This window comes from Phocoena sinus, chromosome 8, assembly GCF_008692025.1.
Source record: "Phocoena sinus isolate mPhoSin1 chromosome 8, mPhoSin1.pri, whole genome shotgun sequence".
NCBI classification, from domain to species: Eukaryota; Metazoa; Chordata; class Mammalia; order Artiodactyla; family Phocoenidae; genus Phocoena; species Phocoena sinus.
This window is the reverse complement of record NC_045770.1, coordinates 88,663,559-88,680,565: the sequence shown is the minus strand read 5'-3', so window position 1 is coordinate 88,680,565 and position 17,007 is coordinate 88,663,559. Positions and strand designations below refer to the sequence as shown.

Genomic DNA, 17,007 nt, shown 5'->3' with positions numbered 1-17,007 from the left:
TTTCCTCCTCTATCTACAGGCCTACTATCTGCAATTCCTAGTATCTTTCCTTTTCCAGTTCTGGGATTAAAGGTTTTATTCAAAGGTGGTGCAGGGAATCCATCTTTGACAGCAACAAAGTAAACAATACAACAAATGAGTTCCATTTCACTGCAACTATGCCTGACATTTGAGGCCATTTTTCTATTGTTGTCCTGTCATGGTCTACTTTATGGATTAGGTTTAAAAAAAAAAGGCAATGTAATGTTATGGGCAAAATCTCAAGTAATGGAGATGGCCAAATCCAGGTTTAATCATGTTTAATTCTATCATTTACCAATGCAAGGACACTGAGAAAGTTACTTGATATCTTTCACCCACAGACTCCTCCTCTAGAAACGGAGGTGATGACAATATCTGTTTTCCTCATACAGTTATTTTGAAGATTAAATTAGATGTTATATATAAGAACTTATCAAAAGTTTTTGACATTTCAGAATATATCTGAAATACGACCACTTTTCACCTCTTCCCAGGCAATCTCCCTAGCCCACGGGAACAACATTCTCTCCCGTACAACTAAAATAGCTATTGAATTGGTCTCTCCACTTCTGCTTTTTTCCTCCTATTAACGATTGTTCACACAGAAAATACTTCTAAAATGTAAATCAGATTATGTCACTCTCCTGCTCTAAAATCCTTCAGTAGTCTCCTACAAATCCCTATATCATCTGGCTCCCCTCTACCTCTCTGGCCTCATTCCTACCAATATTCTCCTTGATTACTGATCAACCTGATCTTACAATTTCTCAGACTCAGAGAATATATTGCAACTTAAAGTATGTGCCCCTCCTGTCTTCCTTTTTGAAATATTCTTCACATAGACAGTCAAATAACTTATTCCCTCACTTCACACAAGACAAATGACACACCCTCAAGGATGCCTTTCCTAAGCCCTCTAACATAGCAAACTCTGTCACTCTATGTCCCTTTAACTAACTTTATTCTTTTTTTTTTTTTTTTTGCATTACGCGGGCCTCTCACTGCTGCAGCCTCTCCCGCTGTGGAGCACAGGCTCCAGACGCGCAGGCCCAGCGGCCACGGCCCACGGGCCCAGCAGCTCCGCGGCACGAACCCGTGTCCCCTGCATTGTCAGGCGGACTCCCAACCACTGCACCACCAGGGAAGCCCCACTAACTTTATTCTTACTACTGAATAATATACATTAATTTTCTAGCTGCTTGTAGTTTTTGTCCCTTCTAGAATATAAGCATCATGAAGGGAGGTCCTCTGAATATTTATTGTATGGCTGTATTTTTAGGACCTACAACACTGCCAAGCACATAGTAGACTCTCAATAAATATTTGTCTAATAAATGGGTGAATGAATGATAAACAGTAACTCCTTTTAGTATTTAAACACTATAATTGAACAAGACTTTAGGTGATTTGACTCAACATCAGCTAAAACACAGAGCATCACAATCAATTTCCTAATTGTAATTGACTACATCAAAATCCTCACATCTCTTAATGCTCATTAAAAAAAATCAAAACAAAACAAAAAAAAGGCACTTTCCATTTCAAATGGATAACATGTTTACAGATCACACAAGTACGTGCATGAAAATTAAATGGAAAATAAATTCAATACCTTTCTATCTAAATTCTTTACTGATTTACTACTATTTTTCTATTTCTGTTTCACCATTAAACTTAATATAATCTCTCTCCCTTAGGGAGCCTCACAGATATTTTAAGACCTCTACACACAATACTACTCTCTTAAGAGAAAAGGAATTTATCCCTACTAACAATCATGGCGTCCTAGAAATGTTTTACAGACCCAGTCTTCCCATAGCTATTTATCTCCTTCCCTATAAATTCCCTTATTACACAGTTTAACTGTCTGCAACCTGAGTTTTCTATTATATTTCATATTTACTTTGTAACAACAATAAAACCCTTCCATAAAACACTACATATGATCCAAAAACTCAATGCCATGAAATGCTATGGGAATGAGAAACAAGCTGCTGTTTGACATAGATCCTCGTTTTGGCTACAGGATTTAAAACTTTTTCAATCCAGTTGCCTTCAGGAGCCATTTAGTGAGGGTTGATAACTTAAATACCCATAGTGTTATTCCATGGTTAGAATCTCCTAGGAAGTTGCCTTTTTTATTTGTCCCAGGAGAATTTACTGGGAAAAGAGTGGGCCATTAGGACCCAGGACTGACCTCTGTATGCCCCCAAATGGGTTATATTTGTGTTTCCACCTGGCCATGGCATCCTTTCCACCTTTCTCTTCCCACTGTCCTCCACCCATCCTTAAGAACCTTGTTTAAAGAGGCGAATGGGAGACAACAGCCAACCGAACAACGTCTAAGTTTATAATAAGGTTCTGCTGAAATGATTTTGAATCTAATCAAACTTTTGGAGCCGTGGGATTAGAGTTTGTAGAAAAGTTAACTTTGCCTATATATCTGTCATTTTACCTCCCACTGGAAAGTACATCACCACCAAACTGAGACAAAAAGACACCAATTTAAAAAACTCACAGAAGTGTAAAAATGCTCTTAGTAGTGGTCTTTGGAAGTCTCCAGTCACCATATAGGCCCCTGCCTCAGTTTGCCCTCCTTCATGGTTACTTACAGCCTGAGGGCCTGGAGGGCTGTCTGTGCACCTTCGGGACTGGTGTCAGGCTCCTTGCCCACCACCTGACGGGAATACTGGGTTTCACCTTGCCCCCCCTCCTGCTGGCTGGCTCCCTCTGCTTCTAGGGGTTCCCCCGGGGTCCTCAGCATTACAGTCTCCACTAGCCTCTGCCCGTGCCCTCTTCATGTCCCCAGGATTTTCTTCTAACGGGTCTCTCACTGCTCCTACTTGTTCTGGAAGTTCTGGGCCTGCCTGTCCTCCCTCTGGGCCTTGAGCTGCAGCTTCTCCTTCTTGGCTACGAGGGTGGCCTGCAGTTCCCCGAAAGTCTTGTGCAGGAAACTGTACGCAACATGTTCCCCTCCCCAACACCCTCCTGGGTCCTGATGAGCTGCAGGTTATGCGAGGCCCAGTACTGGTAGCGCCGGGCAGCCGCCTGGGGCAGCTCGGTAACACTGTGCGCGCAATCCAGCTCTGCCTCAAAGGCGCAAGCCTATGGCCAGAACTCACCCATGTCCTGCAGGGAGCTCATCTCCTGAGAAGCTTCATCATTCCGCAACATGTTCCCACAACTTTCATGCTATGATAGCGGGATTCCAGCTCCTGGGAGTAGGGACCGTAGTTGATGAGAATCTGGCGCTTGACGGCCTTCACATTCGCCTTGCGCACACAGATGGAAAAACAGGTTCTGGTACACGGTGGCCATGAGCTTCACGTGCACATCATGGGGGCCAAGGCTGCTCAGTACCAGAAGGGAAGGATGGGCAAACTGCCACTCAAGCACACGGGTACAGCGAGGAAACCACAGCATCCACCAGCTTGTACGTGTTCGTCTGGAAGATCAAGGTGGGGCCTCCAGGGAGGTGCATCAGCTTAATGTAAATACTGGTCTCCATTTTGCTCAAGACCAGTAAATATGTGACTCGGCAGGACCCAGCCAGTACCACAGAATCCTGCAAAGAGTTTGTCTTTCGTCCCCGCAGGCAGGCGGTGGCTGTGAGCAGCTCCACGAGACCGTGCAAACAGCCGGAGCAGCTGCAGGTTGCCGCCTCTCCGCAGCTCGGCTAAACACGGAAGAGTGCGGCTGCGCAGCGTGAGCCTCGCGATAGCTGAGCTGCGTGCCCCCAGGCGCATGCGCGTGCTCTTAGGCTCCAGCGACCGCCTTGAGTGCCGTCTCCCGCAGTCTCTTCCACGAAGTTGCCAGTGTCTGCCTCTTCCAGCACGCTCTGCTCACCTCCTGCACCACTGTGAAGAGTAACCGGTAATCCACTGTGCTATATACACATAGGGCTTTCAAAATACGAGAAAACTGAGGTTTCTGGTTTCCGACAGAGGTACAAGATGGGCTATGTTGGGGAGAACAGATAAGAGTAAAATATAGTTCTTGTTAAATTAGACATTGCTGTGGGGAGGCTTGAAATCCGTTCACCTTGACAAATGCTCAGAGCACATGTTTTCATCTCTGATCACCTTTGTGGTTTATTCAGGATCCACCCATCCCCATTCTGCTCTACACAGCTGGGGGCAGGGGGTGGGTTCCATCACCCCTCCAGGTGTTTTTTGTTTTTTGTTTTTTTAAGTGTTCTTTTGATCAGTGTTTAAAATGGCTTTGTTACTGAACTAAACTCGGTTCTGCTCACCTGCCCAGAGTAAAGCCAATGTACTGACACCAGGTTGTGAGGAAAGAAAGTTGCAGTGTTTATTGCAGGGCATCAAGCAAAGAGTCCAGGCAGCTAGTGCTTAAAAGGCCCAAATTCCCTGATGGCCTTCAGGGAAAGGTTCTTAAAGATGGGGTGAGGGAGGGGTTGGGGGTTGTGGGGTGTGTGATCAGCTCCTGGACATTCTTTTGATTGGTTGGTGATGAGGTAACTGGGAGTCAACATTGTCAACCTGCTGGTTCCAACCGGTCTGAGATCTACCTGCTTGTGGGCAGCGTACAGGTAACTTCTTTCACCTGGTGGGGATTTCAGTATCAGCAAAGCGGCTCAAAGCATGTGGCTCAGAATATTATCTATAGTCTTTGAGAAGGAACTAAAGGTCCTTGATTTTGTTTTATGACTAAACTTATTATTTTGCCTTCCTTGACTGTTTTCCTTTGTTTCTGCATTTTATCACTTCTCTTATTAAATTCATTCTTTGGAACTTCGGGAAGGCCTAGGAGGCTAAAGTTTTTCTACAAAGAAGAGGCGGGCAGAGGCCATGGGGGTGGGGAGTCTGTTCGGGGAAGGCCCCGCAGGGTCCTGCTTGTTTACAACTTCAGACTGGCTCTTTGTTCAAATCACAGACACCTGGTACTGGTGAACCATTTCCACCTCCTTGTTCTGGCATCACTAAGTGTTTCTGTGGCTCAACGTACAAGTGGCTATCTCTCCCCACCCCCACTTTCTCCTTTTGCCCCCTCTCTCCTTCCTGTCCCCACCTTGTTGGCTCAAGCTGATATGAGAGCTATACCCTTTATATTCCTGAAAAGAGTTCACTGTGTTACGCCCCTACAATTATAGAAAACACCGGGCTCTACACGGGATCCCATGGAAGCCCTTCTCATTAGAACTGAGGTTGGCCACAGGCACCCTCGTCCCTCTGCTTTGGGGTGGGAGTCACAGCACACGTATAACTCTCTCCAAAGATGGAACCCTCACATATCCTCTCTCAGGCCTTTCTTTCAATGTTTTTATGTCCTTGGGGGGCTTTCTAGAATCATGCACTTGTTTTCAAATATTTCCTTTGCAAACTTCATATTGCTCTGGCCTGTCACTTGGAATTTTATGTTTGGTTTGATCTTGCTATTATATTCATATCACTGAAAAGTAATGGGTCCAGGATTTAAACCTAGGTCAACCTGACTCGAAAGCGCCTACTCCATAAGATGTCCCCAGACACAAGTCCACTGTCTCTCACCCCTCCCCATCTCTATCAATATCATCTTGCCTCTTTGACCTCTTTAAATGCCCTAAGAAAGTGGCGTTCTTGCCACACTCTCTTGGAAAACTTTAGTTTGATTTCTGAAGGAGAATGTATTCCAGCTCTTATATACTAACTTTAAAGAACCCACTAACATAATATCTCTTCTCTTTCCTTTCATATTCTTTATCCAGGAAGTTTCTTTGTGGGAACGCCTATATGACAACTGATCTTCCCACCCAGCATCTTAGAATATGACAAGAGTTATTTTCCTTCTCAGATAGACCTTGTATAATCAGCAACAGTGTTAATATCAGAAATGTTCACCTGAGCATTCTGTATAACCCATTTTTTCAATAAATAGATTTGGCTGCCAAGTGACATAGTTTGTTCAGTTTTCCCTTTGAAATATATTTAATCACAAACTAGAGGTTCACATGGGCCTATATTTACAGACTGTTTGATAACTCCAATAATTGCAAATTTATTTGGTTATATTTTCAAAAAGCAAAAGAATGGCAGTGTAATGTATGCAAGCAGTTTTAACTGGAGTCAGAAGAGTAATAATACCTGCCCAGACACCCACATAAGATTATTGGTAAATGTATATAATAGAACTTTGTAAAACGTAAAGGGATTTTAATACTATTACCCACCCCAACTCTTCGCTTCATAATGCACAGAAAAGTATTGGTTACATTCATCAAGAAAATGCACATAATCCAAAGATATATAGTGGAAACAACACTTTATTATTAAAAGTTTTATATTTATTAACACTGAAATTTTCCCTTATGAAGTCAGCAAGAGTACTTTGGAGGGGAACATTGCTTTAATTCTGACTCACTAAATTATTTGTAAACTACTGAATACTTTGAACACATGCTTGAATACATTTGTAATGTATCAGGACCATGATGCAAAGGCAAAATATGCAGACAGCATCTTTGTATTTTACCTTTAAGTTTGCCAATTATTTATCTTGCACTTCCCCATATTTCACTTGATGCATTCTATTCAAATAATACACAGTGAGATCAAACCACAAGAACTCCAAATGCTCAGTCTATGATTGCCAGCCAGTAAATAGGTTCTCTTTCAACTTCATTTAAATAACAGCTCCTGGAACTTAATATAATGAAAGGAGCCTGAAATAAAAAGATTGCTCTGCTTTACATGAAACATTCCTCCACACACATTTCAGTAAAGCCAGCATCTCTGAATCATCCCTTTGATAATTATTGAATAAAACAATTTCCAATTACACAAGAGAAATTATATAACACAAGTGCAAGTTGAGTCAATAATAGATTTAATTAAAACGGGCACAGGTGGAAATAGCCTTGGGGGAGGGGCAGAGTGGTCATTTCTTAAAATGAAATTAAAGGGAAAAAGGTAAGCTCAGTAATAAAAAGAAAACCTAAGTAACCTATAAATAAATACCTAAGTCAATTTAAAGGTTAAATTTTTTTTCCTGAAATCTCATTACCTTAGCCAAATTTTCCAAAGAATAATTCTGTATCCTTTGAATGCATGCACACCATAGTCCTTGTTAGAATTTATACTGATAAAATGATAGGGGAACACTTAGCACTAACCTTAAGCTATACAAGTTAGGTACTCGATGTGAACTATGTAAGCTCCATATTTATGTTAATTTCTACCATAACATCATGGCAGAAGTTTGTCTTATGATCTGTAGCTCTTTTACAAAGTACTTAAAACTTCCTTTTGGTTGTGATCCCTAGTACCTACGAATATGAACCTATTGCTATCCTCATATATACTGTATATGATAGATATACACACATACATTAATTTTGCTTTGGTTTTTTACTCCCATTTCCCCTTATTTGACTGTAGACTTTGAGGACCAAGAGAGTGAGTTATCAAGTTATCAACTCGTATATACTGAGTGATATGTGTGTGTGTATATATATATATATGTATATATATATATATATATATATAGAAAGAGAGAGAGAGAGAGAGGTGTCTTTTTTTAATTCAAAAAATGTTGTTTTAGGATCTATCCATGTTGTGAATTATAAATCTAATTGATTGCTTCTTGCTACTATAAGGAATCCATAATATGTGTCCAATATATGCATCTATTACTTATAGGCATATTTATGTATACTATGTGCATATATATAATTTAGAGAGATCAGCGTGTATAGAGAGATATCAATATATATGCCACTTGAGATGGTTGTTCTCTTACTCTCTGTACATTCCCTGCTCAACCAGTGTCTGCTTCACTCACATGACTCCTCTTAATTATGGGGCTTAATTAGTAACCACCTACCTGCTTGGCCCAGCTGCTTGTTTCCCTGGTAACTGATGAGCCAACCTGAAATCAATTCCCCCTATAAATGATAGCCTCCTTCTCCCCCAAGTAGCAAAGATTGCTACTGTGTCCTGTCTGTCCTCTGCTGCCCACGGTGAGCTGTCGCTCCAGGACCTTGGGTTTGGATGTGTAATATCGCGTGTCCAATAAGCTGTTGATGTCTCTGTCGCTGTCTCTCTGCTCTTTTTTCTGTCTCGAGGCTGGGCAGCTACAGGGCTTGCAGGCCTGCAGGGTGTAGCCCAGCACAGATAGTCAAGGGGATGAGGAATATAGAAAAACTAACAAAATAAAACAAAAGATACTTTGAAGTTTAAGGGAGTGCAAAGTTTTTTTTAAATAGAGGATTAATTAAAATATAATCTTCATCTTAGATAATTGGGTACTTATGGCTTGTCATAAAAAGTGTTGCATCTTAAAACAACTTCAAGGAAAACAAAATTACCGTGCCCTAAAAACTGTTGGAGGGAACAAAAAGGGGCTTCTGTGTTGCCAATGACCTGATGTTGTAGAGAGTTAGAATAAAATTGTTTCATAAATTACGAGGCTGGAGGTCATAGAGGTTTTCCTACATTTTTCTATTGTCAGGGAGTTGTAACTTTCGCACTTAGGCCTTTAAATAAAACTGGATTCTATTTTTGTAAGTACTATAAGATGGTAAGGCAGTTTTTCCAACATCACTTTAAAGGAGCCATTTTTATAACACCATATGTGTGATACACTTTATATAGATATTATATACCATATATGCTTATATGTACTATGTGTATAAAAAGAAAAAAGCAAATTCTAAAATTAAATACAATTGTTTAATATGTTTACTTGGTTAAATTAATTCAAGGTTAGATTGTTTCACTTGAATCTGAAGCAGGCTTGAACAACAGAGGTATTATGAAATATTTCTGAGATGATACCATATTAAAATATATTTTGTCTGCCATTGCTTCACCACACCTATTAGGAAGAAGAAACTGAGAAAATAATTAAAAGTCTATGGTAATAGTCTCAGGCTTGAGATGAAATAAGCCTTATAGAAGGAAGTGACTTCTGATTTACAGATAAGAAAACAAAGGCTCATTAGTGCTAAGTAACTTTCTCTGAGATTTCATTTAGTGAAAAGATTATCTAAGATTTATATGTAGCTCTGTCCGTCCACTCTTAAACTAAGGCTTCATGCATTAAACCAGGAGTCTGCTTACTTTTTCTCAAAAGGGCCAGATGTAAATAAGCTTTGCAACCCATATTGTGTCTGTTGCAACTACTGTCATTATAGGACAGAAGGAGCTATAGACAACATATAGACAAATAAGCATGGCTGTATTCCAATAAAGTGCTGTTTATAGACAATTTTAATTTCATAAAATTTTTACATCATGAAATATTATTCTCCCCTCAGTTTTTTCAACTGTTTGAAGTCTAACAAATTGTTTGCTTACGTGCTGTATACAAACAGGTGGCAGCCTGGATTTGACCCATGGTCTTTAATTTTTCAACATCTGCACAAAACTGTGTTAAACTTAGGCAGTCAGAAAAGGGCTGAAGTTTGTGTTATGCTGTGAGATGCTGCAGTGAGATCATTTTGCCTTAAGGATGTAGGTGAAGTGATTTTTATGGCATCAAAAATAGATAGCCAGCAACCAGACAAAAGTGCAAGGCAAAGTTTAAAAGTTAGTAATGGTAAGTATTTAGAAGTCATTCCCATGAGGTTATAACTCAAGCTGAAATAGTATTGAAAATGTGACTTTGGATATAGCCAGAACTATGCAGTGGGAGGGGAGAAAGTAACAAGAGAATGTGATGTGTATGCAGGTATCGGTGAAAAGGGTAGAATGAAGATGAACAAATTCATGGGAAATAGGGAAGGAGATAGTTTCATGAAAGAGGAGCAGGGCTAATAACATCCAAGTGGACAAGGAAAAATTCATGGCTTCATTTAACATCTGAGTAGGTTGACAATGATCTCTGATTGAAGAGCCACTGTAGACAGGTTAGTGTAGGAGCAGGTTACAGATGCTTAAGTAGGTGGCAGAAGGAGACCCGGCTTTCCATTAGAAATGAACTTTTTGAAAGGAGACTAACCTGTATTAGTTTTATGCTGAGGACTGAAGGGGCGAGTGGACAGAATAGTTTCCAGAATTCAGTGAGACCTGAGGCTAAGAAGGAGGGTCAGGGTCCCCAAGCTGCAAATGTGGAGGGCACAGCTACTGCTAGAGGTCTGGCCTTCCAGAAAAAGTCTTCTAATTGGAGAAGACCTAACAGTTCTTAGGCATTTAACAAAATGGCTATAGACAGATCTTTGCCTGTAAAATATTGGCTAGCATTGCATTTCAGATATCTGAAAATATTTTAACTGAGCGATTTACTTCATTTGATTAGAGTACATCTGAACATATTGTGATAAATACACATTGTATGCTGTTTTGGTAATTGAAATACATACTGGATTTGTTATTACATAAAATACGAATTTCTCCTTCTGCAGTCTTTAGTAACCAAAATTCTCTGCCACCTGTTTCACAAATTTATAATCAACTTTAATACCTTAATTCAATTTAAAAATATTAACCCCAAATATTTTTGACATATTGTTTGGATAGAAAAAAACTGTACTCTAATAAACCAATTTACATTTCTTTTTCTTTTTTTTATATATTATCTCTGTTTACCTACCTTGGATAAGATTAATTCATTGAGTCACTAAATGTCTCATGTATGGTATTTTCCTAGACACTGTGGAGGATACTAATTAGAAAACAACATTCCTAGCATATGATGGCTGCAATCAGTTTGTAGGGAATAAAGTCATCTACAAATAAATATATTGGAATTCAGAAGAGAAAAGGACTGGAGGAAAAGAGATAAAGTGGCAGCTTCATGAAGGATATGATATCTGAGAATTTAAGAATGGGATATGCCAAGTGACAGGTTATTTTCCAGTTACAGGGAGCAGAGAAGATGTCTCCCTCCAACAGCAATAATTGAAAATAAGCAGGCCCTGGGTGCAACCAACACCATCTTAAATGGAAATAAATCAGCAGTGATGCAGTCCTTGGGATAGATCGCTCTCTGGGGAATTACCATTCTATCTACCAGATTCTATAACAATGGGCAAAGTGACAATATCAAACTTTTAATAATGCTCAGTAAGCACTTTACCCTAATATGTTGTGACCACAGAATTTGTAGCAAGTCATAAAACACACTATGTGATCACCTCCTCAATAAATTCCTTCTAAACCTTTGAACTTGACACATTGTAATCCAGTTTGGAACAGTAACAATATGTTTTATTCTCTTGGAATTTGAGAAAATAAAATGACCTAAGTTTTTTACATTGAAAATCAAGATGCAAGTTCTTATAAACAGCTGCAAGCTTAATTTTTCTAGTCAATTCTTAAATTACTAAAAGGAGAATTGATGTCTGAAAAAAAAAAAACAGAAGAAATAGAGGCTTGAGAAAGATATGCTTCACAAACCTGGTTAAATAATGCTTATTCCTTCACAGCTAGCTTATTGTCTTACCAATGTGAAAGCTAGGATTTTAAAAATATTTGTAGTTACAAATATCTGCTCAGTATTACCTTTAATTTGTTTTATATTTTCTTTTGTATTTATTTTTTCTGACGACTTCATCAGTGTCTGTTTGGCAACAATGGGGACTTAGTATGATGTGGTGACTATCACAAGCAAATTCTGAATATATGGTCCCATTCCAGAGCTCAAAGCAATTGACTGTGGCCTCTGTAGGAGATGTATCATGGGTCAACCTATTCTGTTGCCCAGACCTGCATCTCTGCCCCTGAAGAATTGTTCTCAAGAGGACTCACCAATAAATCTCATAGGTGTAAATATCAGTGTGTCAGAACCCATATCACACAGAACCCAAGCTAAGTTGGATGTCCGTTTTCTCCAAGTTCATCCATAGATTCAGTGCAATTCTAGTAAAATCCAAATAGATTTCTCATGAAAATGACAAGTTGATTCTAAAAATGTGCATAAAAATGCATAGGATCTAGAATAGCCTTTTTTTCTTTGGGAAGAAAAAGTTACAACTTACACTACTTGATTTCAAGTTTTACTCTATAAGCCACAGTTATCAGGATATAATGGTATTGGTGGAAGGATAAACACATGGTCAACTGATTGGAGTTGAGAGACTAGAAATAGAACCATACATAGAGTGAATTGATTTTTTGACCAGAGCAATTCAGAGGAAAAAGTCATTGTAACAAAGAGAGTCTGGACCCATAGAGGCTAAATTCATGGAAACATGAAGTACAGATTCCCCGAACAGGTCACTGAGAATGATGACAAGTAGGGCTACTACTACTATACTTTGACTACTGAACCCAGGTATTCTACTTGTTTGGGAAACAGCATCATATAAGGCCATTGCATCCTGGTTGGATGGAGCATCATTCTTGTAGCATAACATCTCAAAGTGGGAACCTCATCTTTGCCTTCAGAAGACCATTCCATCACTCTATCAGTGTGAATCTGTACTTCTGTGGAGTATTGTAAGTGATGACCAGTGAATCCCTTGACCACATGCTTTAATTTATGCAATAGCTTTTCTTTTTTTTAGTTTTAGAAAAGGAAGCACCTACATTATTACTGTAAAATTTTCCTAATCCAAACATGGAATTTCACTAGTCCACCTCACATTTTATGATTCTAAATTGTCTTAGAATCATAAAATTGTCTTAAGTTTGTATCTACAGTATGGTCTTGTCCTTTCATTTAATTTGGAAAATGTATTAAAATTCTCCGCCCTCCCCCCCCAAAGAAAAGTAGAGTCATGTACCCACTGCCTCACCATTACTGGTTCTTATGAAGGCCAACCTCCAAGATGGTACCTGTTGAGTTTTACTTCCATGTATTCATCCTCTTCTATAGTCTTCTCTCACACTGAATGGAGTTAACCAATATAACCAATAGGATATTGTGGAAATGATACTATGTGACTTCCAGAGCTATTCCACTAACATGCTCCTTCCACCTTGCTCCCTAATAGATCATTTGCTCAGGCAGAAGCACTTATCAGCATCCAAAGAAGTCCAGACAACGTTATACAGGTTCCATGTCACAAGGAATTGAGATCCCTACAAAAACCAGTGCTTACTGACCAGGTACGTGAGTGAGACATCATGGAAATAGATCTCCACATGCAATTAATCTTTCAGATGACTAAAGCCTCAGATGACATGTTGAGTACAACCTTAGCTACTATAACCATCTAGCTAAGCAACTCCCAGACTCCTGACCCAAAAAAAACTGTGTAATAAATACGTGTTTATTTTTTTAAGCCACTAAATTTGGGTGCATTTTTATGCCACCATAGATAACTAAAGTAGCTATAAAATGTATCCCTTAGTATAATGCAGTTTTACGTGTAATCCCATATGTGAACCAAACAGTAAATCCTTGGGAATGGTACTGGCTAAAACCCTGTAAGGAGGAAAGAAAAACTCAATCCCAGATTGTTGATTCCATTCAAGGTGAATTGCTGTCCTTTCTGAAGCAATTAAATGACCATCCCTTAAAAGTTGGTGCTGTATTGGGAACCCAGTGTAGGTTTTGGTCGACGGCAGTTGGACATATGGCAGCAGCAGTAGCCACCTCAGCCTTGGAACCCATGTTACTGAGCCTATGTATAGCATCCATTCTTGCCATCATGGCTCCTCCTCCCGTGTGCCCACTATCCCAGCACCGAGGTGACCAATGAAGAAACTAGTTAATGTCAACTGGCCACGTCATTTTGCTTACTTGTGAATTTAGACCCTACTTTGTAGGCAGGTAAAAGGTGCCCCTTTGGAGAGATATCCTAGCATGCACCATACCACTGGGCATTTAGAAAAATTCACTGATGTGGTAAGCTCTTGAATCTTCATAGAGTTTATCTTCTTTCCTAAAGATTGTACATGCCTTACCAAGACATCCAGCACACTTGCCACTTTTTGCTTATTCAGTCTGATCAACCTGATATCTTTATATAGTGGACTAATGTGGTGTGCATGGAATTATCCAGGCAGACCAGATACCTCTGCACTATATTTTAATTCATGTTATGGCCCAGTATATGGTCCATCTTGGTATACACTGCATGTACACTTGAAAAGAGCATGCATTTTACGATTATTAGGTTTAATGTTTTATAAATTAAATGTAATCAAGTTATGTAATTGCATGTTCAGTTCTTGTATGTTACTATATATCCCATCACTACTTCTGTATCTATATATCGCTATTGATACTTTTGTCTCAGTTGTCTACCCATTACTGAAAATAGGGTGTTAACTATGCAACTATGAATGTGCATTTGTCTATTTTTCTATCTAGTTTTGTTTTCTTAATGTGTCTTATAGTTCTGTTATTAGATTCGTAGACATTTAGGATTTATATATCTTCTTGATGAATTAGTTATTTTATGATTCTGAGTGGTTCCTATTTATCTTTTTTATTTTAAGTCAACTTTGTCTGTTATTAATATAACCATGCCATATTTCTTATGCTTAGTGTTTTCCTAGTGTGTAGTTCCATCCTTTTACATTCAGCCTACTTCTATCTTTGTATGTAAAGTGCTTGCTCTTGATACCACAAAATAGTTGGGTCTTTTAAATCAGTCTGACCATCTCTGCTTTTTAATTACAATGTTTAGTACATTTATATTTAATATCATTAATTGTATAGGTTGGTTTAATTCAGTTATTTGCAATGTGTCCTTTAGTGATACTATCTGCTTTTGGCTTTCTTCTTCTCCTTTCCTGACAGCTTTGGAGTTGATCAAATACGTTTTATTATTCTATCCTCTTTATAGACTTTTTAGCTGTATTTCTTTAAATTATAATTTTATTAGTTTTCCTAGGGGTAATGATATGCATCTTACCCAAGTTTACCTAGGTTCAGTATTATAAAATTACAAGTAAAATGTCAAAACAGTAGTGAAATTCCCATCCTTAGTGTTATTGTTTTCATATATTTTACATCTGCTTATGAAATCTGGCAATATAATGTTATACGTTTTGTTTTAATCATCTTTAGAAAAATTAAAAGAAAAAATGTATTTTATATTTATCTACATATTTGCCATTTCCTCTGTTTTTCATTCCTTATGGAAGATCTAAGTTTCCATCTGCTGTAATTTCTCTTCAATCTCAAAAGTTCCTCATTTCCTGAAATTCAGGTGTGCTGCTGACAGTTTTTCTCAGCTGTCATTATCTGAAATACCTTTTTTTCTGTCTTTTTGAGGGATATTGTCATTACTTTCAGAATTTTAGATTGACCATTCAGCACTGTTTTACATCCAGAACTTTAAATATGTTGATCCATTTTCCTTTGCCTGCCTTGTTTCCAATGAGAAGTCATCAATCCTTCATAATTTTGTTGTTCTATATCTAATGTTTCTTTTTCTCTGCCTGATTTTAAGATATTCTCTTTATTTTCAGTTTTCAGCATACTTAGGTATGGTGTACCATGTCATGTGTTTTTTTTTTATATTTAACCTTCTTGAGATTGGAAATCAACAATTCTTGGTATATAAATTGATGTTTCTTATGAATTTAGGAAAGTTTTGGCAATTACGTTTCAAATATTCTCATTGAACATCCCCTCTCTCATCTCCTACTGGGACTTAAATTACATTAGGTTACATTGTTTGAGATTAACTACAAGTCACTGAGTTAATGTTTTGTTAGTTCATTTTTCCAACATTTTCCCCTGTATTCTTCAGACTGAATAATTTCCATTGAATGTCTCAAGTCTAATGTCCCTTTCATTTCCTGACTCTGGTTCTAATAAGTTTATTCTGTAATTTATTTTCAGATATTGTATTTTGCAATTCTAGAATTTCTATTTGGTTCTTTATATAGCTTCTGTGACTATTCTGAGATTTGCCATTTGTTTACTCTTTATCACCAATTTTTTCCTTTGTTTTAAAACGTATTAATAATAACTGCTTTTAAACTTTGTATGCTAATACCAACATTTGTGTTTATCACCTTTTTTAAAAAAAATTGGAAGTGGATCATGTTTTCATAATTTTGGGCTATCCATGAATTTTTAAAAAACGTAATCTTCACATTGTGTCATATATTGAAGGGAGCCTAACTTATGCCACCTTTTAAAAAGTATTTTGACTTTTAGCAGGCAGTTAAATTGCTGACAGGTCTTTTTGGTCCTTCCAGGCTTAGTTATATCCTTTGTTAGGGTAGATTTATTGCCATTCAGAACTTGGCCTTAGAGAAGTTCCTCACTGTAGTAAGGCATCCTCACCACTGTGGTGTGACCTTTCTAGGACTTAACATTGTATACACAAGGTGCTCAGCACGGTCTTTCCATTATGGTTGGACTGGAAGGCCAGTGTCTCTCAGAACTACACAACCTACAGTCCCAGCACTGCACAACTTCTGGTATCATTCAGCTTTCAGCCTCACAGCAGGGAATCTCTGCTGGGCCTCAGGGAATCTCACCTTGCACATGTGCAGCCCAGCTCTTGGCCAAGGATCCACAATGAATGACCACACAGACTTCTGAAGCGTTCCCTCTGTACAGCTCTCTCTTTTACAATGTATGCCCTGCAAATTCCAGCTACGTAAGCACTCCATGGCTCTCATTTTTTATCCTCAATTTGGAAAACAGGGTTGCTCAGCCTCCACCTACTATTCTATGGCAGGAAAATGTTAGTAGTTGATCCTCCACTTTTAAGGAATTAAAATATCCTTCAAGGCTTATTTTATTTTATTTTTTTATTATTTTTGTTTTTATTATTTGCAGTACACGGGCCTCTCACTGTCGTGGCCTCTCCAGTTGCGGAGCGCAGGCTCCGGACGCGCAGGCCCAGCGGCCATGGCTCACAGGCCCAGTCACTCTGCGGCATGTGGGATCCTCCCAGACGGGGCACGAACCCGTGTCCCCTGCATCGGCAGGCGGACTCTCGACCACTGCGCCACCAGGGAAGCCCAAGGCTTATTTTAAATGCTACTAAGCTTTTCCTCATCCCTACTACCAGGAATCACCAGTAGTTACCCAGATATTCTCTTTGTACAGATCTCAGTAACCTTTAGTTAGTAGCTGGCCTTGAGGATAAATGTGTTCTTGCTTAATGTCCCTTGTTTAGACCAAGTTCCT

The 17,007-nt window shown here is 38.8% G+C and overlaps 1 pseudogene; it reads right to left on the bottom strand.

Annotated features, from left to right (window-relative positions):
- Window positions 1–2,629: 2,629 nt before the first annotated feature.
- LOC116758370 overlaps window positions 2,630–17,007 on the bottom strand; it is a 51,923-nt pseudogene continuing 37,545 nt past the window's right edge.